This window comes from Ambystoma mexicanum, chromosome 2q, assembly GCF_040938575.1.
Source record: "Ambystoma mexicanum isolate Mex_15411 chromosome 2q, UKY_AmexF1_1, whole genome shotgun sequence".
Lineage (NCBI taxonomy): Eukaryota > Metazoa > Chordata > Amphibia > Caudata > Ambystomatidae > Ambystoma > Ambystoma mexicanum.
Genome location: NC_090924.1, coordinates 730,665,156 through 730,690,328, shown reverse-complemented (window position 1 = coordinate 730,690,328; position 25,173 = coordinate 730,665,156).

Sequence of the window (25,173 nt, the reverse complement as noted above, 5' to 3'; positions counted from 1 at the left end):
GAAGCAGGGGACTTGGAAGGACGAATAAACCCATTTGCCAGGTATTGATCCAGGTATTGTCGAAGGTGAAGGTTCTCAGGCTCGGTGAGGGCATAAATTCTACTACAAGGAGGAGTAGATCCAGGTATCAGGTCTATCTGGCAGTCATAAGACCTATGAGGAGGTAGAGAGTTAGCCTGATCCTTCCGGAAAACATCTTGGTATTCTAGGTATTCGGGAGGTAACTGGGGAGTCTCTGAAGAAATTGCTGCCAGTGCAACACCAGGTGGAGGGTGACAAGTAGAGACACATTCTGGAAACTGGACCGTTCTTGCTCGCCAATCGATCAGAGGATTGTGTTTCTCTAACCAAGGTATTCCTAGAATAATCTGAAACTGAGGAGCCTTGATCACATCGAACACGATCTTCTCATGGTGTCCATCTTGACTTACTAGCGTCACTTCTTGAGTGGTATGCGTTACTGGTCCGGAGGCTATCTCCGTTCCATCCACCGTAGTAATGACGTCCTTTACAGCCTTGGGACAAAGAGTTAGATTCATCCTCAAAACTATTTCATGATCCACATAATTGCCGATGGCACCGCTGTCGACGTAAGCTTCAATTGCATGTAATCGATCCGGATTATCAGGGCTAATGAGGACCATAGGTATCACGAAATGCGAAGTCACGGAACTGGTTTTCACGCTCGGCAAGAGGACCTCTATTCTTGTCGGGCGAGGTCGTTTCCCTGCTCAGAGTTTGTAACTTTGGTAACTGCAGCTCCTACTGCCTTCTTGGCAGGTTTCACCGGACAGTCTCGAAGAAAGTGCCCTGAGTTTTCGCAATAGAGGCATAATTGCAACTGTTTTCTCCTTTCCCGCTCCTTTTGTGTTAGAGGACCTTTCAGGCCCCCTATTTGCATGGGTTCCCCGGAGTCTACTCCTTTGGAAGGAGTCGGCGGTTTGGAAAATACTCGAGCATCAAACTTGGAACGATCGGCCTTCCTGTTCTGCAGTCTGTGATCTATTTGAACGACTAAGTCTATATAGTCCGAACAATCTTGTGGGGGATTCACTACTTGGGCTAACACATCTTTGAGCTCTCCACGTAGACCTCTATAAAACAGCGTAATCCTTTTGTCCTCAGGCCATTGAGTTTCCACTATAAGTCTGTTGAAAGACGCAATATAAGCCAAAAGGTCTTGATTACCTTGTCGCAACGAAAGAAGCTCATTGTCTAAGGCCTGCCCCTGTGAATGTCTTGCGAACAGTTTTTCCATACTGAGCTGAAAAGCTTGAAAATCATGGAGGACCGGATCATCTTGATTTACTAGAGGGATCGACCAGTCTGCCGCATTGCCACTAAGGTACGAAAGCACGAAAGCTACTTTAGCTTGATCAGTTGGAAAGGCTGCTGGCCGGCATAAGAAATGCAACCGGCACTGATTGATAAATACTGCAAACCTCTTTGGGTCACCAGAAAATCGTTCGGGCGGAGCCAGAGGTACATTCCCAGGTAGGTTGATCTGCACTGGATTCATAGAGGATGTAGAAGGAAGATTTCCCCCAGATGCGGGTAACGGGGTCTGTCCGGCTTGTGACTGTAGCAATTGTCTAGCAAGATCATCTGTTCGCTCCTTGGAAATAATCAGTTCCCTTCTTAGAGCGTTCGTTTCCTGACGGGCTGCATGCACTTCTGCCCTTAGTTCCCCAAGTAACTGGGCTAGCTGGTCGGTATCCGAGGTTTCCATAGCGCCTGGACGGGAGTTTTGCGGTAGGCTTTGCGTTCTGTAACACTCACCTGATTCCCGTAGAGGCGCCGGTCTTGACTGGGTGAATACCGTATCTTCAAAGGTGATGTGTAACACAAGGCTGGCTCTTTGGGCTGGACCTCTGTGCACTGTATGTCTGACTCGAAGGGTAAGATGTCTGCAGATAGAAAATATGGGATTCATGAACTGGGTTATTGAATGTCTCTCTCTTCTTCCCTTTCTCTTCTCCTGTAGAACCCCAAAGGTTAACGCTCTCACCTTAGGTAAGTGAACGCCGTGCTCTCCATCTGCCTAGGGGCAGGGTGCTGTAACCAGTTTCTTCACTCGATAAGGGGAGCAGGCCTCTTGACTTCAGAGGACTGCTGTCCGTCGTTTACTGCACGAACGGTAAGTTTCGAGTAATTCTAATGTCTTTAAAAGTCTTTAGTAATGATGTCTCTTGTTTTGCAGGGTTCCGGCGATGGCGGATGACGGGCTGAAGTGAGTTGAAGATGGAGCCCGTGTGATGAATAGAAGCGCCTGGAAGCACGTAAGTAAGCGCTTGTTGCCTGCTTCACGATGCGCTCTAACTGTCTTTTTATTTTGCAGGTACAAGTTCGGAGCGGCTGCAGGGTGCCGGAATACCCACTGGGTTAGATGTGGAAAGGAGTAATGGCACGTGAGTATTAAAGTTCCCCAATGTCTTTAAACGCACCTTGTTTTGTCTTTCAGATGCGGGATGCAGCGCCAAAGGCCTCCGGAGCGTGCGAAGAGTAGGTAAGCCTTTGTCTTTCAGATGCCGGAATGCAGTGCGAAGACCTCCGGAGCGCACAAAGAGTAGGTAAGCCTTTGTCTTTCAGATGCCGGAATGCAGCGCGAGGCGTTGGTGACAGCCGATGGACCAGGTAAGTGAAGTGCTGTCACTTAAGACCGTAATGCTAACCTGTTCTTTCTTGTCTTTATAGGTGTTGCTGAAGACTGGATTCAGGATGGTAAGCCTTTTTCCTTAGGCCCAGGATCAGATGCAGAACACACGATGAGCGTTCTGCTGCAGAGGATGCAGAATAACGCAAAGCAAGATTCATCCATCGGGTGTGGTTTAAATAGCCTCCTGTAGTGCTTAGGTGTCTCCTTCCACAGCCACGCCTAGGTAAGAAAAGAGTTCCTGCTTTCCAGAAGAGTTCCAGTGTTCTGAACCTAGGGAGTGGCTCCTGCCCCACCCAACAGGAAAAGTAGTTCCAAACAGAAGAGGATCAGAGGCTCAACTGGCAGGCAAGTAAGCAGCATGGTCTGCTGCAGGTAAGTCCACCCAAGCATTATGAGCCCGGCGCTTCCAGCGCTGGGACTGGGCATATTTATGAGCCTGGTGCCACTGGCGCCAGGACTGGGTCCAAAAGGTCCCAATTGGGACTGGTTGGCACTCGGAACCTGGGTTATGGATCTGCTTCCAAGGGAGTTGGGAAAACCCTGACCTTTTGGAAGCAGAGATCATGACAGTACCCCCCCTCAAAGCCCCCCCAAACCGGGCTTCTCCGGGGGTTTTGGCTTGTCAGGAAATGTTCGGTGAAATCTTTTGATTAGGCGAGGAGCGTGGACATATTCAGCAGGTTCCCAGGATCTCTCTTGGGGGCCGTAGCCTTTCCAGTCAATTAGGTAAAATAGTTTAGATTTGGAGATCTTGGAGTCCAGAATGCTTTTGACTTCAAACTCGAGTTCTCCATCAACTAGGATGGGTTTTGGAGATTTAGTTAGTCGGGTTTGAGGTTGCACGGGTTTTAATAGAGAGACGTGGAAGACCGGATGTATCTTCATGTGCGGGGGCAAGTCCAACTTGACCGCTACTGGGTTTACTATGGTAGTGATGGAATAGGGACCAAGGTATCTTGGGTTGAATGTGCGTGGCCCTTTTAGAGGTAGATATTTGGTGGATAACCAGACTTGATCCCCTACTTGATATTGAGGGGCTTCCTTCCGATGTTGATCTGCTCCTTTCTTGTATTGTTCTTTAGCCCTTTGAAGGTGAGAAACAGCTTCCTTAAAGGCTTGGGTGATTGTAGAATGCAGGTAGTCTACTGCTGGTGTTTCAAGATCTTGGAGGGGATCCAACTCCGAGGTTCGAGGGTGACTGCCGTATAAAAGAAAAAACGGGGTTTTCCCAGTTCCCGAATGGACAGAGTTATTGTCGGCATATTCGGCTATCCAAAGGATGTCTTTCCAAGTTTTTTCAGTTTGTTGCAGCATGCAGCGTAAATACTGTTCCAGAGTTTGATTGGTCCTCTCGGTTTGTCCGTCGGTCTGAGGGTGGTGACTGGTCGATAGTCTCACATCAATTTGAGCCGACCGACAGCAACTTCGCCAAAAATGAGAAATAAATTGACTACCTCGATCCGAAATTAGAACCGAAGGAAAACCGTGCAGTCGGACGATGTTTTCGAGAAATTCTCGGGCCAGAGTTGCTGCTGTTGGCAAGCCTTTGAGCGGAATGAAATGCGCCATCTTGGAGAATAAGTCCACGATTACTAGAATCGTATTGTATCCGGAGCATGGAGGTAGATCGGTGATGAAGTCCATAGAAAGCGTATGCCAAGGGCGAGGTGGGATGTCAATAGGGCGTAAGAGGCCTGCTGGTCTTTCCTTTTGACTCTTGTTTTGGGCGCATACTCCACAGGACATTATAAAGTCTCTGATATCTTTTTTCCAAGACGGCCACCAGAAGTAGCGCTTGATCTTTTCTGAGGTCTTGGCCATACCGGGATGTCCTTCCATTAAAGAATCGTGATAACAAGAGATTACTTTTTTCTGTAAATCTGTGCTGGGCAGGTATAATCGTTCTTGGAAATACAATAAGTTGTCCTTTACTGCAAAGTCCTTTCCCGGCAGATGCCAATTCTGTATGTCTGCTGGAGTTACAAGTTGCCTGGCTTTATCCTTAACTTCCTCTATGGATTGTGTGGCGATTACACCCAGAATTCTTTGTTCGGGAATGATTGGTACATGTTTAGGGTTGATCAAGTGTTCTTCCACTCCCATCCGAGAAAGGGCATCAGCTTTACCGTTTTTTGTACCAGGTCGATAGGTAATTATGAAGTCAAACTCGGCAAAGAATAATGCCCAACGGAGTTGTCTAGAGGATTGGGCTTTTGCGGTTTTCAAATATTGCAGGTTTCGGTGATCCGTAATCACAGTAACGGTGTGCCGGGCCCCCAGCAGATAATGCCGCCAAGCCTTAAAGGCAGACTTGATAGCCAGAAGTTCCTTGTCAGTAATCGTGTAATTGATTTCAGGAGGCGAGAATTTGCGGGACCAAAATGCCACGGGATGCAACTGATTGGTTACCGGGTCCTTTTGTGATAGAACTGCCCCCATGGCAAGGCTTGAAGCATCAGTTTCCACAATGTAGGGGAGTTCGGGGCGAGGGTGTTTTAAGATTGGTGCAGAGATGAATTTAGTCTTCAAATCCTGGAAAGCTTGTTCCGCCTCGGTAGACCATTCAAAACGTTTGTTTTTCTTTAACAAGGCAGTGATGGGCTGGACTATTCGAGAAAATTCGGGGATAAACCTGCGGTAAAAGTTAGCGAAGCCTAACATGCTTTGCACACCTTTTACGGAGGATGGTGATGGCCATTTGAGAACTGCATCGACCTTCTTTGAATCCATACGCACTCCGCTAGGTGATAATATGAATCCCAAGAATTCAACTTCAGTCACGTTGAAAACACATTTTTCACACTTAGCGAAAAGTTTGTGTTGACGCAATCTTTCGAGGACCATTTTCACGTGTTTCCGATGTTCAGATTCCGATGAAGAATAAACGAGGATGTTGTCAATGTAAACAACAACACACACATCTATGAGCTCTCTGAGGACATCGTTCATAAAATATTGAAAGGCGGCCGGGGCATTGCAAAGTCCGAAGGGCATGACCTGATATTCAAATAGCCCATATTTGGTGCGGAAGGCCGTCTTCCATTCATCGCCCTCTTTTACTCGTACCAAGTGGTAGGCTCCTCTAAGATCCAGCTTTGTATATATGCATGCTTTTCTGACTTGGTCCAGGAGTTCAGGGATCAAAGGTAACGGATATCTATTCTTGACGGTGATCTGGCTCAGGGAGCGATAATCTATACAAGTTCTAAGGTCTCCTTCCTTTTTTGGAACGAAGAACAAAGCTGAAGAAGCAGGGGACTTGGAAGGACGAATAAACCCATTTGCCAGGTATTGATCCAGGTATTGTCGAAGGTGAAGGTTCTCAGGCTCGGTGAGGGCATAAATTCTACTACAAGGAGGAGTAGATCCAGGTATCAGGTCTATCTGGCAGTCATAAGACCTATGAGGAGGTAGAGAGTTAGCCTGATCCTTCCGGAAAACATCTTGGTATTCTAGGTATTCGGGAGGTAACTGGGGAGTCTCTGAAGAAATTGCTGCCAGTGCAACACCAGGTGGAGGGTGACAAGTAGAGACACATTCTGGAAACTGGACCGTTCTTGCTCGCCAATCGATCAGAGGATTGTGTTTCTCTAACCAAGGTATTCCTAGAATAATCTGAAACTGAGGAGCCTTGATCACATCGAACACGATCTTCTCATGGTGTCCATCTTGACTTACTAGCGTCACTTCTTGAGTGGTATGCGTTACTGGTCCGGAGGCTATCTCCGTTCCATCCACCGTAGTAATGACGTCCTTTACAGCCTTGGGACAAAGAGTTAGATTCATCCTCAAAACTATTTCATGATCCACATAATTGCCGATGGCACCGCTGTCGACGTAAGCTTCAATTGCATGTAATCGATCCGGATTATCAGGGCTAATGAGGACCATAGGTATCACGAAATGCGAAGTCACGGAACTGGTTTTCACGCTCGGCAAGAGGACCTCTATTCTTGTCGGGCGAGGTCGTTTCCCTGCTCAGAGTTTGTAACTTTGGTAACTGCAGCTCCTACTGCCTTCTTGGTAGGTTTCACCGGACAGTCTCGAAGAAAGTGCCCTGAGTTTTCGCAATAGAGGCATAATTGCAACTGTTTTCTCCTTTCCCGCTCCTTTTGTGTTAGAGGACCTTTCAGGCCCCCTATTTGCATGGGTTCCCCGGAGTCTACTCCTTTGGAAGGAGTCGGCGGTTTGGAAAATACTCGAGCATCAAACTTGGAACGATCGGCCTTCCTGTTCTGCAGTCCGTGATCTATTTGAACGACTAAGTCTATATAGTCCAAACAATCTTGTGGGGGATTCACTACTTGGGCTAACACATCTTTGAGCTCTCCACGTAGACCTCTATAAAACAGCGTAATCCTTTTGTCCTCAGGCCATTGAGTTTCCACTATAAGTCTGTTGAAAGACGCAATATAAGCCAAAAGGTCTTGATTACCTTGTCGCAACGAAAGAAGCTCATTGTCTAAGGCCTGCCCCTGTGAATGTCTTGCGAACAGTTTTTCCATACTGAGCTGAAAAGCTTGAAAATCATGGAGGACCGGATCATCTTGATTTACTAGAGGGATCGACCAGTCTGGCGCATTGCCACTAAGGTACGAAAGCACGAAAGCTACTTTAGCTTGATCAGTTGGAAAGGCTGCTGGCCGGCATAAGAAATGCAACCGGCACTGATTGATAAATACTGCAAACCTCTTTGGGTCACCAGAAAATCGTTCGGGCGGAGCCAGAGGTACATTCCCAGGTAGGTTGATCTGCACTGGATTCATAGAGGATGTAGAAGGAAGATTTCCCCCAGATGCGGGTAACGGGGTCTGTCCGGCTTGTGACTGTAGCAATTGTCTAGCAAGATCATCTGTTCGCTCCTTGGAAATAATCAGTTCCCTTCTTAGAGTGTTCGTTTCCTGACGGGCTGCATGCACTTCTGCCCTTAGTTCCCCAAGTAACTGGGCTAGCTGGTCGGTATCCGAGGTTTCCATAGCGCCTGGACGGGAGTTTTGCGGTAGGCTTTGCGTTCTGTAACGCTCACCTGATTCCCGTAGAGGCGCCGGTCTTGACTGGGTGAATACCGTATCTTCAAAGGCGATGTGTAACACAAGGCTGGCTCTTTGGGCTGGACCTCTGTGCACTGTATGTCTGACTCGAAGGGTAAGATGTCTGCAGATAGAAAATATGGGATTCATGAACTGGGTTATTGAATGTCTCTCTCTTCTTCCCTTTCTCTTCTCCTGTAGAACCCCAAAGGTTAACGCTCTCACCTTAGGTAAGTGAACGCCGTGCTCTCCATCTGCCTAGGGGCAGGGTGCTGTAACCAGTTTCTTCACTGGATAAGGGGAGCAGGCCTCTTGACTTCAGAGGACTGCTGTCCGTCGTTTACTGCACGAACGGTAAGTTTCGAGTAATTCTAATGTCTTTAAAAGTCTTTAGTAATGATGTCTCTTGTTTTGCAGGGTTCCGGCGATGGCGGATGACGGGCTGAAGTGAGTTGAAGATGGAGCCCGTGTGATGAATAGAAGCGCCTGGAAGCACGTAAGTAAGCGCTTGTTGCCTGCTTCACGATGCGCTCTAACTGTCTTTTTATTTTGCAGGTACAAGTTCGGAGCGGCTGCAGGGTGCCGGAATACCCACTGGGTTAGATGTGGAAAGGAGTAATGGCACGTGAGTATTAAAGTTCCCCAATGTCTTTAAACGCACCTTGTTTTGTCTTTCAGATGCGGGATGCAGCGCCGAAGGCCTCCGGAGCGTGCGAAGAGTAGGTAAGCCTTTGTCTTTCAGATGCCGGAATGCAGTGCGAAGACCTCCGGAGCGCACAAAGAGTAGGTAAGCCTTTGTCTTTCAGATGCCGGAATGCAGCGCGAGGCGTTGGTGACAGCCGATGGACCAGGTAAGTGAAGTGCTGTCACTTAAGACCGTAATGCTAACCTGTTCTTTCTTGTCTTTATAGGTGTTGCTGAAGACTGGATTCAGGATGGTAAGCCTTTTTCCTTAGGCCCAGGATCAGATGCAGAACACACGATGAGCGTTCTGCTGCAGAGGATGCAGAATAACGCAAAGCAAGATTCATCCATCGGGTGTGGTTTAAATAGCCTCCTGTAGTGCTTAGGTGTCTCCTTCCACAGCCACGCCTAGGTAAGAAAAGAGTTCCTGCTTTCCAGAAGAGTTCCAGTGTTCTGAACCTAGGGAGTGGCTCCTGCCCCACCCAACAGGAAAAGTAGTTCCAAACAGAAGAGGATCAGAGGCTCAACTGGCAGGCAAGTAAGCAGCATGGTCTGCTGCAGGTAAGTCCACCCAAGCATTATGAGCCCGGCGCTTCCAGCGCTGGGACTGGGCATATTTATGAGCCTGGTGCCACTGGCGCCAGGACTGGGTCCAAAAGGTCCCAATTGGGACTGGTTGGCACTCGGAACCTGGGTTATGGATCTGCTTCCAAGGGAGTTGGGAAAACCCTGACCTTTTGGAAGCAGAGATCATGACAGTACCCCCCCTCAAGGCCCCCCCAAACCGGGCTTCTCCGGGGGTTTTGGCTTGTCAGGAAATGTTCGGTGAAATCTTTTGATTAGGCGAGGAGCGTGGACATATTCAGCAGGTTCCCAGGATCTCTCTTGGGGGCCGTAGCCTTTCCAGTCAATTAGGTAAAATAGTTTAGATTTGGAGATCTTGGAGTCCAGAATGCTTTTGACTTCAAACTCGAGTTCTCCATCAACTAGGATGGGTTTTGGAGATTTAGTTAGTCGGGTTTGAGGTTGCACGGGTTTTAATAGAGAGACGTGGAAGACCGGATGTATCTTCATGTGCGGGGGCAAGTCCAACTTGACCGCTACTGGGTTTACTATGGTAGTGATGGAATAGGGACCAAGGTATCTTGGGTTGAATGTGCGTGGCCCTTTTAGAGGTAGATATTTGGTGGATAACCAGACTTGATCCCCTACTTGATATTGAGGGGCTTCCTTCCGATGTTGATCTGCTCCTTTCTTGTATTGTTCTTTAGCCCTTTGAAGGTGAGAAACAGCTTCCTTAAAGGCTTGGGTGATTGTAGAATGCAGGTAGTCTACTGCTGGTGTTTCAAGATCTTGGAGGGGATCCAACTCCGAGGTTCGAGGGTGACTGCCGTATAAAAGAAAAACGGGGTTTTCCCAGTTCCCGAATGGACAGAGTTATTGTAGGCATATTCGGCTATCCAAAGGATGTCTTTCCAAGTTTTTTCAGTTTGTTGCAGCATGCAGCGTAAATACTGTTCCAGAGTTTGATTGGTCCTCTCGGTTTGTCCGTCGGTCTGAGGGTGGTGACTGGTCGATAGTCTCACATCAATTTGAGCCGACCGACAGCAACTTCGCCAAAAATGAGAAATAAATTGACTACCTCGATCCGAAATTAGAACCGAAGGAAAACCGTGCAGTCGGACGATGTTTTCGAGAAATTCTCGGGCCAGAGTTGCTGCTGTTGGCAAGCCTTTGAGCGGAATGAAATGCGCCATCTTGGAGAATAAGTCCACGATTACTAGAATCGTATTGTATCCGGAGCATGGAGGTAGATCGGTGATGAAGTCCATAGAAAGCGTATGCCAAGGGCGAGGTGGGATGTCAATAGGGCGTAAGAGGCCTGCTGGTCTTTCCTTTTGACTCTTGTTTTGGGCGCATACTCCACAGGACATTATAAAGTCTCTGATATCTTTTTTCCAAGACGGCCACCAGAAGTAGCGCTTGATCTTTTCTGAGGTCTTGGCCATACCGGGATGTCCTTCCATTAAAGAATCGTGATAACAAGAGATTACTTTTTTCTGTAAATCTGTGCTGGGCAGGTATAATCGTTCTTGGAAATACAATAAGTTGTCCTTTACTGCAAAGTCCTTTCCCTGCAGATGCCAATTCTGTATGTCTGCTGGAGTTACAAGTTGCCTGGCTTTATCCTTAACTTCCTCTATGGATTGTGTGGCGATTACACCCAGAATTCTTTGTTCGGGAATGATTGGTACAGGTTTAGGGTTGATCAAGTGTTCTTCCACTCCCATCCGAGAAAGGGCATCAGCTTTACCGTTTTTTGTACCAGGTCGATAGGTAATTATGAAGTCAAACTCGGCAAAGAATAATGCCCAACGGAGTTGTCTAGAGGATTGGGCTTTTGCGGTTTTCAAATATTGCAGGTTTCGGTGATCCGTAATCACAGTAACGGTGTGCCGGGCCCCCAGCAGATAATGCCGCCAAGCCTTAAAGGCAGACTTGATAGCCAGAAGTTCCTTGTCAGTAATCGTGTAATTGATTTCAGGAGGCGAGAATTTGCGGGACCAAAATGCCACGGGATGCAACTGATTGGTTACCGGGTCCTTTTGTGATAGAACTGCCCCCATGGCAAGGCTTGAAGCATCAGTTTCCACAATGTAGGGGAGTTCGGGGCGAGGGTGTTTTAAGATTGGTGCAGAGATGAATTTAGTCTTCAAATCCTGGAAAGCTTGTTCCGCCTCGGTAGACCATTCAAAACGTTTGTTTTTCTTTAACAAGGCAGTGATGGGCTGGACTATTCGAGAAAATTCAGGGATAAACCTGCGGTAAAAGTTAGCGAAGCCTAACATGCTTTGCACACCTTTTACGGAGGATGGTGATGGCCATTTGAGAACTGCATCGACCTTCTTTGAATCCATACGCACTCCGCTAGGTGATAATATGAATCCCAAGAATTCAACTTCAGTCACGTTGAAAACACATTTTTCATACTTAGCGAAAAGTTTGTGTTGACGCAATCTTTCGAGGACCATTTTCACGTGTTTCCGATGTTCAGATTCCGATGAAGAATAAACGAGGATGTCGTCAATGTAAACAACAACACACACATCTATGAGCTCTCTGAGGACATCGTTCATAAAATATTGAAAGGCGGCCGGGGCATTGCAAAGTCCGAAGGGCATGACCTGATATTCAAATAGCCCATATTTGGTGCGGAAGGCCGTCTTCCATTCATCGCCCTCTTTTACTCGTACCAAGTGGTAGGCTCCTCTAAGATCCAGCTTTGTATATATGCATGCTTTTCTGACTTGGTCCAGGAGTTCAGGGATCAAAGGTAACGGATATCTATTCTTGACGGTGATCTGGCTCAGGGAGCGATAATCTATACAAGTTCTAAGGTCTCCTTCCTTTTTTGGAACGAAGAACAAAGCTGAAGAAGCAGGGGACTTGGAAGGACGAATAAACCCATTTGCCAGGTATTGATCCAGGTATTGTCGAAGGTGAAGGTTCTCAGGCTCGGTGAGGGCATAAATTCTACTACAAGGAGGAGTAGATCCAGGTATCAGGTCTATCTGGCAGTCATAAGACCTATGAGGAGGTAGAGAGTTAGCCTGATCCTTCCGGAAAACATCTTGGTATTCTAGGTATTCGGGAGGTAACTGGGGAGTCTCTGAAGAAATTGCTGCCAGTGCAACACCAGGTGGAGGGTGACAAGTAGAGACACATTCTGGAAACTGGACCGTTCTTGCTCGCCAATCGATCAGAGGATTGTGTTTCTCTAACCAAGGTATTCCTAGAATAATCTGAAACTGAGGAGCCTTGATCACATCGAACACGATCTTCTCATGGTGTCCATCTTGACTTACTAGCGTCACTTCTTGAGTGGTATGCGTTACTGGTCCGGAGGCTATCTCCGTTCCATCCACCGTAGTAATGACGTCCTTTACAGCCTTGGGACAAAGAGTTAGATTCATCCTCAAAACCATTTCATGATCCACATAATTGACGATGGCACCGCTGTCGACGTAAGCTTCAATTGCATGTAATCGATCCGGATTATCAGGGCTAATGAGGACCATAGGTATCACGAAATGCGAAGTCACGGAACTGGTTTTCACGCTCGGCAAGAGGACCTCTATTCTTGTCGGGCGAGGTCGTTTCCCTGCTCAGAGTTTGTAACTTTGGTAACTGCAGCTCCTACTGCCTTCTTGGCAGGTTTCACCGGACAGTCTCGATGAAAGTGCCCTGAGTTTCCGCAATAGAGGCATAATTGCAACTGTTTTCTCCTTTCCCGCTCCTTTTGTGTTAGAGGACCTTTCAGGCCCCCTATTTGCATGGGTTCCCCGGAGTCTACTCCTTTGGAAGGAGTCGGCGGTTTGGAAAATACTCGAGCATCAAACTTGGAACGATCGGCCTTCCTGTTCTGCAGTCTGTGATCTATTTGAACGACTAAGTCTATATAGTCCGAACAATCTTGTGGGGGATTCACTACTTGGGCTAACACATCTTTGAGCTCTCCACGTAGACCTCTATAAAACAGCGTAATCCTTTTGTCCTCAGGCCATTGAGTTTCCACTATCAGTCTGTTGAAAGACGCAATATAAGCCAAAAGGTCTTGATTACCTTGTCGCAACGAAAGAAGCTCATTGTCTAAGGCCTGCCCCTGTGAATGTCTTGCGAACAGTTTTTCCATACTGAGCTGAAAAGCTTGAAAATCATGGAGGACCGGATCATCTTGATTTACTAGAGGGATCGACCAGTCTGCCGCATTGCCACTAAGGTACGAAAGCACGAAAGCTACTTTAGCTTGATCAGTTGGAAAGGCTGCTGGCCGGCATAAGAAATGCAACCGGCACTGATTGATAAATACTGCAAACCTCTTTGGGTCACCAGAAAATCGTTCGGGCGGAGCCAGAGGTACATTCCCAGGTAGGTTGATCTGCACTGGATTCATAGAGGATGTAGAAGGAAGATTTCCCCCAGATGCGGGTAACGGGGTCTGTCCGGCTTGTGACTGTAGCAATTGTCTAGCGAGATCATCTGTTCGCTCCTTGGAAATAATCAGTTCCCTTCTTAGAGCGTTCGTTTCCTGACGGGCTGCATGCACTTCTGCCCTTAGTTCCCCAAGTAACTGGGCTAGCTGGTCGGTATCCGAGGTTTCCATAGCGCCTGGACGGGAGTTTTGCGGTAGGCTTTGCGTTCTGTAACGCTCACCTGATTCCCGTAGAGGCGCCGGTCTTGACTGGGTGTATACCGTATCTTCAAAGGTGATGTGTAACACAAGGCTGGCTCTTTGGGCTGGACCTCTGTGCACTGTATGTCTGACTCGAAGGGTAAGATGTCTGCAGATAGAAAATATGGGATTAATGAACTGGGTTATTGAATGTCTCTCTCTTCTTCCCTTTCTCTTCTCCTGTAGAACCCCAAAGGTTAACGCTCTCACCTGAGGTAAGTGAACGCCGTGCTCTCCATCTGCCTAGGGGCAGGGTGCTGTAACCAGTTTCTTCACTGGATAAGGGGAGCAGGCCTCTTGACTTCAGAGGACTGCTGTCCGTCGTTTACTGCACGAACGGTAAGTTTCGAGTAATTCTAATGTCTTTAAAAGTCTTTAGTAATGATGTCTCTTGTTTTGCAGGGTTCCGGCGATGGCGGATGACGGGCTGAAGTGAGTTGAAGATGGAGCCCGTGTGATGAATAGAAGCGCCTGGAAGCACGTAAGTAAGCGCTTGTTGCCTGCTTCACGATGCGCTCTAACTGTCTTTTTATTTTGCAGGTACAAGTTCGGAGCGGCTGCAGGGTGCCGGAATACCCACTGGGTTAGATGTGGAAAGGAGTAATGGCACGTGAGTATTAAAGTTCCCCAATGTCTTTAAACGCACCTTGTTTTGTCTTTCAGATGCGGGATGCAGCGCCGAAGGCCTCCGGAGCGTGCGAAGAGTAGGTAAGCCTTTGTCTTTCAGATGCCGGAATGCAGTGCGAAGACCTCCGGAGCGCACAAAGAGTAGGTAAGCCTTTGTCTTTCAGATGCCGGAATGCAGCGCGAGGCGTTGGTGACAGCCGATGGACCAGGTAAGTGAAGCGCTGTCACTTAAGACCGTAATGCTAACCTGTTCTTTCTTGTCTTTATAGGTGTTGCTGAAGACTGGATTCAGGATGGTAAGCCTTTTTCCTTAGGCCCAGGATCAGATGCAGAACACACGATGAGCGTTCTGCTGCAGAGGATGCAGAATAACGCAAAGCAAGATTCATCCATCGGGTGTGGTTTAAATAGCCTCCTGTAGTGCTTAGGTGTCTCCTTCCACAGCCACGCCTAGGTAAGAAAAGAGTTCCTGCTTTCCAGAAGAGTTCCAGTGTTCTGAACCTAGGGAGTGGCTCCTGCCCCACCCAACAGGAAAAGTAGTTCCAAACAGAAGAGGATCAGAGGCTCAACTGGCAGGCAAGTAAGCAGCATGGTCTGCTGCAGGTAAGTCCACCCAAGCATTATGAGCCCGGCGCTTCCAGCGCTGGGACTGGGCATATTTATGAGCCTGGTGCCACTGGCGCCAGGACTGGGTCCAAAAGGTCCCAATTGGGACTGGTTGGCACTCGGAACCTGGGTTATGGATCTGCTTCCAAGGGAGTTGGGAAAACCCTGACCTTTTGGAAGCAGAGATCATGACAGTACCCCCCCTCAAGGCCCCCCCAAACCGGGCTTCTCCGGGGGTTTTGGCTTGTCAGGAAATGTTCGGTGAAATCTTTTGATTAGGCGAGGAGCGTGGACATATTCAGCAGGTTCCCAGGATCTCTCTTGGGGGCCGTAGCCTTTCCAGTCAATTAGGTAAAATAGTTTAGATTTGGAGATCTTGGAGTCCAGAATGCTTTTGACTTCAAACTCGAGTTCTCCATCAACTAGGATGGGTTTTGGAGATTTAGTTAGTCGGGTTTGAGGTTGCACGGGTTTTAATAGAGAGACGTGGAAGACCGGATGTATCTTCATGTGCGGGGGCAAGTCCAACTTGACCGCTACTGGGTTTACTATGGTAGTGATGGAATAGGGACCAAGGTATCTTGGGTTGAATGTGCGTGGCCCTTTTAGAGGTAGATATTTGGTGGATAACCAGACTTGATCCCCTACTTGATATTGAGGGGCTTCCTTCCGATGTTGATCTGCTCCTTTCTTGTATTGTTCTTTAGCCCTTTGAAGGTGAGAAACAGCTTCCTTAAAGGCTTGGGTGATTGTAGAATGCAGGTAGTCTACTGCTGGTGTTTCAAGATCTTGGAGGGGATCCAACTCCGAGGTTCGAGGGTGACTGCCGTATAAAAGAAAAAACGGGGTTTTCCCAGTTCCCGAATGGACAGAGTTATTGTAGGCATATTCGGCTATCCAAAGGATGTCTTTCCAAGTTTTTTCAGTTTGTTGCAGCATGCAGCGTAAATACTGTTCCAGAGTTTGATTGGTCCTCTCGGTTTGTCCGTCGGTCTGAGGGTGGTGACTGGTCGATAGTCTCACATCAATTTGAGCCGACCGACAGCAACTTCGCCAAAAATGAGAAATAAATTGACTACCTCGATCCGAAATTAGAACCGAAGGAAAACCGTGCAGTCGGACGATGTTTTCGAGAAATTCTTGGGCCAGAGTTGCTGCTGTTGGCAAGCCTTTGAGCGGAATGAAATGCGCCATCTTGGAGAATAAGTCCACGATTACTAGAATCGTATTGTATCCGGAGCATGGAGGTAGATCGGTGATGAAGTCCATAGAAAGCGTATGCCAAGGGCGAGGTGGGATGTCAATAGGGCGTAAGAGGCCTGCTGGTCTTTCCTTTTGACTCTTGTTTTGGGCGCATACTCCACAGGACATTATAAAGTCTCTGATATCTTTTTTCCAAGACGGCCACCAGAAGTAGCGCTTGATCTTTTCTGAGGTCTTGGCCATACCGGGATGTCCTTCCATTAAAGAATCGTGATAACAAGAGATTACTTTTTTCTGTAAATCTGTGCTGGGCAGGTATAATCGTTCTTGGAAATACAATAAGTTGTCCTTTACTGCAAAGTCCTTTCCCTGCAGATGCCAATTCTGTATGTCTGCTGGAGTTACAAGTTGCCTGGCTTTATCCTTAACTTCCTCTATGGATTGTGTGGCGATTACACCCAGAATTCTTTGTTCGGGAATGATTGGTACAGGTTTAGGGTTGATCAAGTGTTCTTCCACTCCCATCCGAGAAAGGGCATCAGCTTTACCGTTTTTTGTACCAGGTCGATAGGTAATTATGAAGTCAAACTCGGCAAAGAATAATGCCCAACGGAGTTGTCTAGAGGATTGGGCTTTTGCGGTTTTCAAATATTGCAGGTTTCGGTGATCCGTAATCACAGTAACGGTGTGCCGGGCCCCCAGCAGATAATGCCGCCAAGCCTTAAAGGCAGACTTGATAGCCAGAAGTTCCTTGTCAGTAATCGTGTAATTGATTTCAGGAGGCGAGAATTTGCGGGACCAAAATGCCACGGGATGCAACGGATTGGTTACCGGGTCCTTTTGTGATAGAACTGCCCCCATGGCAAGGCTTGAAGCATCAGTTTCCACAATGTAGGGGAGTTCGGGGCGAGGGTGTTTTAAGATTGGTGCAGAGATGAATTTAGTCTTCAAATCCTGGAAAGCTTGTTCCGCCTCGGTAGACCATTCAAAACGTTTGTTTTTCTTTAACAAGGCAGTGATGGGCTGGACTATTCGAGAAAATTCGGGGATAAACCTGCGGTAAAAGTTAGCGAAGCCTAACATGCTTTGCACACCTTTTACGGAGGATGGTGATGGCCATTTGAGAACTGCATCGACCTTCTTTGAATCCATACGCACTCCGCTAGGTGATAATATGAATCCCAAGAATTCAACTTCAGTCACGTTGAAAACACATTTTTCACACTTAGTGAAAAGTTTGTGTTGACGCAATCTTTTGAGGACCATTTTCACGTGTTTCCGATGTTCATATTCCGATGAAGAATAAACGAGGATGTCGCCAATGTAAACAACAACACACACATCTATGAGCTCTCTGAGGACATCGTTCATAAAATATTGAAAGGCGGCCGGGGCATTGCAAAGTCCGAAGGGCATGACCTGATATTCAAATAGCCCATATTTGGTGCGGAAGGCCGTCTTCCATTCATCGCCCTCTTTTACTCGTACCAAGTGGTAGGCTCCTCTAAGATCCAGCTTTGTATATATGCATGCTTTTCTGACTTGGTCCAGGAGTTCAGGGATCAAAGGTAACGGATATCTATTCTTGACGGTGATCTGGCTCAGGGAGCGATAATCTATACAAGTTCTAAGGTCTCCTTCCTTTTTTGGAACGAAGAACAAAGCTGAAGAAGCAGGGGACTTGGAAGGACGAATAAACCCATTTGCCAGGTATTGATCCAGGTATTGTCGAAGGTGAAGGTTCTCAGGCTCGGTGAGGGCATAAATTCTACTACAAGGAGGAGTAGATCCAGGTATCAGGTCTATCTGGCAGTCATAAGACCTATGAGGAGGTAGAGAGTTAGCCTGATCCTTCCGGAAAACATCTTGGTATTCTAGGTATTCGGGAGGTAACTGGGGAGTCTCTGAAGAAATTGCTGCCAGTGCAACACCAGGTGGAGGGTGACAAGTAGAGACACATTCTGGAAACTGGACCGTTCTTGCTCGCCAATCGATCAGAGGATTGTGTTTCTCTAACCAAGGTATTCCTAGAATAATCTGAAACTGAGGAGCCTTGATCACATCGAACACGATCTTCTCATGGTGTCCATCTTGACTTACTAGCGTCACTTCTTGAGTGGTATGCGTTACTGGTCCGGAGGCTATCTCCGTTCCATCCACCGTAGTAATGACGTCCTTTACAGCCTTGGGACAAAGAGTTAGATTCATCCTCAAAACCATTTCATGATCCACATAATTGCCGATGGCACCGCTGTCGACGTAAGCTTCAATTGCATGTAATCGATCCGGATTATCAGGGCTAATGAGGACCATAGGTATCACGAAATGCGAAGTCACGGAACTGGTTTTCACGCTCGGCAAGAGGACCTCTATTCTTGTCGGGCGAGGTCGTTTCCCTGCTCAGAGTTTGGAACTTTGGTAACTGCAGCTCCTACTGCCTTCTTGGCAGGTTTCACCGGACAGTCTCGAAGAAAGTGCCCTGAGTTTCCGCAATAGAGGCATAATTGCAACTGTTTTCTCCTTTCCCGCTCCTTTTGTGTTAGAGGACCTTTCAGGCCCCCTATTTGCATGGGTTCCCCGGAGTCTACGCCTTTGGAAGGAGTCGGCGGTTTGGAAAATACTCGAGCATCAAACTTGGAACGATCGGCCTTCCTGTTCTGCAGTCTGTGATCTATTTGAACGACTAAGTCTATATAGTCCGAACAATCTTGTGGGGGATTCACTACTTGGGCTAACACATCTTTGAGCTCTCCACGTAGACCTCTATGAAACAGCGTAATCCTTTTGTCCTCAGGCCATTGAGTTTCCACTATCAGTCTGTTGAAAGACGCAATATAAGCCAAAAGGTCTTGATTACCTTGTCGCAACGAAAGAAGCTCATTGTCTAAGGCCTGCCCCTGTGAATGTCTTGCGAACAGTTTTTCCATACTGAGCTGAAAAGCTTGAAAATCATGGAGGACCGGATCATCTTGATTTACTAGAGGGATCGACCAGTCTGCCGCATTGCCACTAAGGTACGAAAGCACGAAAGCTACTTTAGCTTGATCAGTTGGAAAGGCTGCTGGCCGGCATAAGAAATGCAACCGGCACTGATTGATAAATACTGCAAACCTCTTTGGGTCACCAGAAAATCGTTCGGGCGGAGCCAGAGGTACATTCCCAGGTAGGTTGATCTGCACTGGATTCATAGAGGATGTAGAAGGAAGATTTCCCCCAGATGCGGGTAACGGGGTCTGTCCGGCTTGTGACTGTAGCAATTGTCTAGCGAGATCATCTGTTCGCTCCTTGGAAATAATCAGTTCCCTTCTTAGAGCGTTTGTTTCCTGACGGGCTGCATGCACTTCTGCCCTTAGTTCCCCAAGTAACTGGGCTAGCTGGTCGGTATCCGAGGTTTCCATAGCGCCTGGACGGGAGTTTTGCGGTAGGCTTTGCGTTCTGTAACGCTCACCTGATTCCCGTAGAGGCGCCGGTCTTGACTGGGTGTATACCGTATCTTCAAAGGTGATGTGTAACACAAGGCTGGCTCTTTGGGCTGGACCTCTGTGCACTGTATGTCTGACTCGAAGGGTAAGATGTCTGCAGATAGAAAATATGGGATTAATGAACTGGGTTATTGAATGTCTCTCTCTTCTTCCCTTTCTCTTCTCCTGTAGAACCCCAAAGGTTAACGCTCTCACCTTAGGTAAGTGAACGCCGTGCTCTCCATCTGCCTAGGGGCAGGGTGCTGTAACCAGTTTCTTCACTGGATAAGGGGAGCAGGCCTCTTGACTTCAGAGGACTGCTGTCCGTCGTTTACTGCACGAACGGTAAGTTTCGAGTAATTCTAATGTCTTTAAAAGTCTTTAGTAATGATGTCTCTTGTTTTGCAGGGTTCCGGCGATGGCGGATGACGGGCTGAAGTGAGTTGAAGATGGAGCCCGTGTGATGAATAGAAGCGCCTGGAAGCACGTAAGTAAGCGCTTGTTGCCTGCTTCACGATGCGCTCTAACTGTCTTTTTATTTTGCAGGTACAAGTTCGGAGCGGCTGCAGGGTGCCGGAATACCCACTGGGTTAGATGTGGAAAGGAGTAATGGCACGTGAGTATTAAAGTTCCCCAATGTCTTTAAACGCACCTTGTTTTGTCTTTCAGATGCGGGATGCAGCGCCGAAGGCCTCCGGAGCGTGCGAAGAGTAGGTAAGCCTTTGTCTTTCAGATGCCGGAATGCAGTGCGAAGACCTCCGGAGCGCACAAAGAGTAGGTAAGCCTTTGTCTTTCAGATGCCGGAATGCAGCGCGAGGCGTTGGTGACAGCCGATGGACCAGGTAAGTGAAGCGCTGTCACTTAAGACCGTAATGCTAACCTGTTCTTTCTTGTCTTTATAGGTGTTGCTGAAGACTGGATTCAGGATGGTAAGCCTTTTTCCTTAGGCCCAGGATCAGATGCAGAACACACGATGAGCGTTCTGCTGCAGAGGATGCAGAATAACGCAAAGCAAGATTCATCCATCGGGTGTGGTTTAAATAGCCTCCTGTAGTGCTTAGGTGTCTCCTTCCACAGCCACGCCTAGGTAAGAAAAGAGTTCCTGCTTTCCAGAAGAGTTCCAGTGTTCTGAACCTAGGGAGTGGCTCCTGCCCCACCCAACAGGAAAAGTAGTTCCAAACAGAAGAGGATCAGAGGCTCAACTGGCAGGCAAGTAAGCAGTATGGTCTGCTGCAGGTAAGTCCACCCAAGCATTATGAGCCCGGCGCTTCCAGCGCTCGGGACTGGGCATATTTATGAGCCTGGTGCCACTGGCGCCAGGACTGGGTCCAAAAGGTCCCAATTGGGACTGGTTGGCACTCGGAACCTGGGTTATGGATCTGCTTCCAAGGGAGTTGGGAAAACCCTGACCTTTTGGAAGCAGAGATCATGACAGCTCCTTTACATGAGCCTGATAAAGAGAAAACTGCCTTTTCTACTATCATGGGGTTGTTTCATTTTAAAGTCTTGCCCTTTGGGATACATGAAGATGATGGAACATTCCAGAGACTTATGGATAAGATCTTACAACCGTACTCAGAATTTTTCGGAGCCTATATCGATTACATTGTGATACATAGCAGGACATGGGAAGACCATTTGCACAATTTTTATAACATCATGAGAGTGTTAAGAAGAGCAGGGCTGACTGCTAATCCCTAAAAGTAAAAACTGGAAAAATCAGCCGTAAAGTATTTGGAGTTTATCGTGGGTAATGGCACTGTCCAACCACACAAGAGAAGGTGAGAGCTGTTCTGAACACACCCACTCCAAAAACTAAGAAAGGTCTAAGGGCCGTTTTTGGAGTAATTGGGTACTTCTGGAGATTTATTCCATATTTCCCTAGCAAAACATCTAGACTGACTGAAAAATTGAAAAATGCAGAGCCCCAAAAGATCAAATGGGAAGAGGAAGATGCAATTTATTATACAACCTCAAAAGAAGCCCTATCTCAAAGTACCATTTTAAAGGTTGCAGAATTATCCAAAGAATTCATCCTCCAGACAGATGCTTCCTTAATGGGATTAGGAGCTGTTCTGTCACAAAACCATGATGGGTTAGAGCACCCCATTTTATACATCAGCAGAAAGCTCTTCCCCATAGAGAAAAACTACTCAGTCATTGAGTTAGAGGTGTTGGCAATCAAATGGTCTATGATTCATTTAAAGTATTATCTTCTGGGTCGTAGGTTTCCCCTAATAACAGATCACTCTTCTCTAGTTTGGATCAGTCAGAGGAAGGAATCCAACCCTCAGGTAATGTGATCGTTCCTGGACCTTCAGCAATATTGCTTCCCAGTTGAACACCGGAAAGACAGAGAGCAACGAAACCTGGACTTCCTCTCCCGGTTTCCTCCTGAAGCACCTCGGGCCAACCCATATTGGGGAAAGGTATGTGAGAAACCTGAGGGTATTCTCACTCCTACTCCCCCTGGATCCTCTTCTCAGGTGGCCGAGGAAAGGCCATCACTGTTGGATCCTGACCCTGGGGGTGGAGAACCGAGGGAGGATCACCTAGGTGGTGGGTCCTTGGGGATTGAGAGTGGGGTGCCCGCAGGCGAGACATGGTATCCCCCTTTCCCTATTGAAGACCAACCTAACTCTCACCCAGCCTTTACAGGTATAGGCTAGTGTACGACCTCTCCCCTCTTTTCCACATCTGTTGCCTCTGACAGTACTGGGACGAGGAAGAGATGACTAGGAGTGATGAACACTAAAACCTAATTTCACCACTCTGGTACTTGGACAAAGAAGATGCCTGGAGAGTGCCTTAAAGGTCACACATGTCCTTTTAATGATGGTCAGGCAAGCCCAATTGAAAACCCACACCTGCAACCTGTCAAAGGGTTGCAGGTGTTTAAAGGGAGACCAAAAGTGCAGCACAGAGAGCAACAGGGAGGCCTGTGGGCAGAGACCAGCAGGGGAGCTGTGTCATGAGGAGGCAGTAATGGTGGGACCTGAGAGGAAGCCAGGACGCCAGCCGAGATCCAAGAGGACCTGTGGAGCCCAGAACAAGCTGGGCTGGGAGCTACCCCAGGGGTGGGAGCCTCTGCGTGGGAGAGACAGCAGCTGGAGCTGCGAACAAGAACAGAGGAAGAGAGGACGCTCTTTGCGTCCAAGCTCAGGCAGCTGGGCCGCCGGCGTGTGGCGGATGGCTTCTGGAAGGCAAGCGGGCCCGCAGAAGCCAGCTCATTGGTCTAAAAGACAGAGGAGGTGAAGCAGAGGCATCAGAGTGGAACGCCAGGACCAGTGAGTGTCGGGGAAGCCACCCAGCACTAGCGGGCTACGGGCTACGTTTGGGCAATTAAGGGCCGCACACGTACATTGAATACCAAACGGAATGCAACTTTGAAACAAGGTTGAAATACATTTATTCAATATCGAACTGATTGAAACTTTGACAACAAAGCTGAAATACATTTATTAAATGCCGAATTGAATGAAAGTTTGAAACATGACTAACAAACATTTATTGAATATCAAACTGAATTAAAACCTTGAAACTGAGCTAAAGTAAGCTTCTTCATACTGTAAGAAAGGCATGTCATCAAACCATTATATTAAAAAAAGACAGTCACAAGGGGGGCACGGATGGGGTAGTGCTCAAACACAGTTCAAGGGTGTGTATTAAACTGTAAAATGGGTGAGAAAAACACCTAATCTAAACCTAAATCTAAGATGGGAACAAGGTACGACCAGCAAATAATAATAAGACAGTCCAAGTGGAGTGTAGTCAAATAAAAGGGCCTATACTAAGACACCAATTGCCAATCCTTGCCGCTATGTTACAAAATAGTGTGTGATAATGTTCATAAGAAGAGAAAGAAGTGTTCACAAAATAATGAGTCAGGATATTATGGCCGGGGTCTCCCTTGCCCACCTTTTTAGCATGGGACAAGGCAGGACTCTCAAGCAGAGCACACTCCTGGCCTTCTCTGGCATGATTTTACAGTTCCTTATTTCTGTATCAGGGACTACTGTGCCTAAGTCTTTTCTCGTGGAAAGTTTCTTGCTTCAGAGAGCCTGATACACCAAAACACAAAAATCAAAAGTTCTTTCTGTTAACCTTTTACGTTGGGTGATTACCCTATACTCTTGATCCGCCTCAGTCAGGCTCCAATCCTTATCTCAGTCATCAGCCTTGCTCAGTTGGGTTCAGACCAACCATTCACTGTAGACATCCCTCAGTTGTGTTCATACTTGTCATCACAATATTCATGGGTGTATTCATGCTCACCCTAATTTGCATGCATCTCTCAGCCGGGTTCCCATTTGCCACACACAACAGTTTAGTTTCAACAAAGAGCCTTTCTAGACCCCTTAGGTTCTTCCCTATTGCCTAAGTCTGGGTCTCAGCCCCCAGTCAGATTTTCTCTATAGCCCCCAGCCAGGCTTTCTCTAAAGCTCCAGGTCAGGCTTTCTCTAAAGCCCCCAGTCAGGCTTCACACAGTTGTAATATTCAAACAGTCTTAATGTCTTTTTAAACGACCCCTTGAGTTAAGTGCGGTCCCCTTCATCTGGGCTCAGACCTTCCAGAACGTTTGCTGATTTAAACAGAGACTTCTGAAGGGCGATCTATAATCACAGTTCGCACAGCATTCGCCATAAGCCAGGCGCAAACGCCAGTCCCACAATAACCAAGTTCTACAATGTGTCAAGGACTTTCAATTGTACACAGGATTTGGCTTCACCCTTGTATGACCACCTTAACACCTTATACCAGCCTTTCCTATGGCTTCTTGAGCCTTGTAGTTTTCTTTAGATAAGTCAACATATCCTCCATGTTCAGGAACGGGGTATTCGTTAGAGTCTTTCGATTGAGAGGCCATGCGGCACTGGCCCACTCTAATCTTAATACCTTGGTTATTCACAAAAGACCATTGTCTATTATCTTATTTTCTTTTACGCAAATGTTGCCACTGCAACTCTGAGATTAACACAGTCCAGGCCGCTATTGGTTTCCTCCGACTCACCGGCTGTGCTGAACTTGTTGGCTTTTCTTCCGCTGGAGTCATGGACGATACCACAGTGGCAAGCTCTTTTCCCTGCCCTGGCTATCAGTACGGGAGGGCTAGGTGTACCGTTGACATATGCCACACCAATTGCCAGATGCAATTCCCATTCTTACTGTTCTTTTATCAAAGGCTTCTCGGCTCTGGGTTGGAAAGGACACGGAAAATTCTCTCCTTGTCGTCCTTTCGGTTTCCACCACCTTTCTCCTCCGTTTGAACTGCCGTCCTGGAATGGCTGCTTAGTCAAAGACTAAGGGCCTCATTACACGTTGTGCGCTAAAAACCGCATATTAGCGGCATGGCGCTATTAACGTGTCCGCCCTCGTAAGAGGGCACTAATTACGTACCATTACGAGTATGCGGACACGAGCATAGCGCCATGCCGGTAATGACCCTACCGCCATGCCGCAAAAGTCCCAAAAAAGTCCCTTACCGGCTTTGACGAAAGTGCAGATAGCACCTCCGCCCTCACGCTACATGCAAATTGCGGTGACCGCCATTAGCGGTCACCGCTATTAGCGGTGACCGTAAAATTGCGGAACCGGAAATACCGTCATCGCGCCGGAACGGGAAAGAGCCCGGCGGCCATCTTTAAAAACACAATCCATTGCCATTCTCTGCCC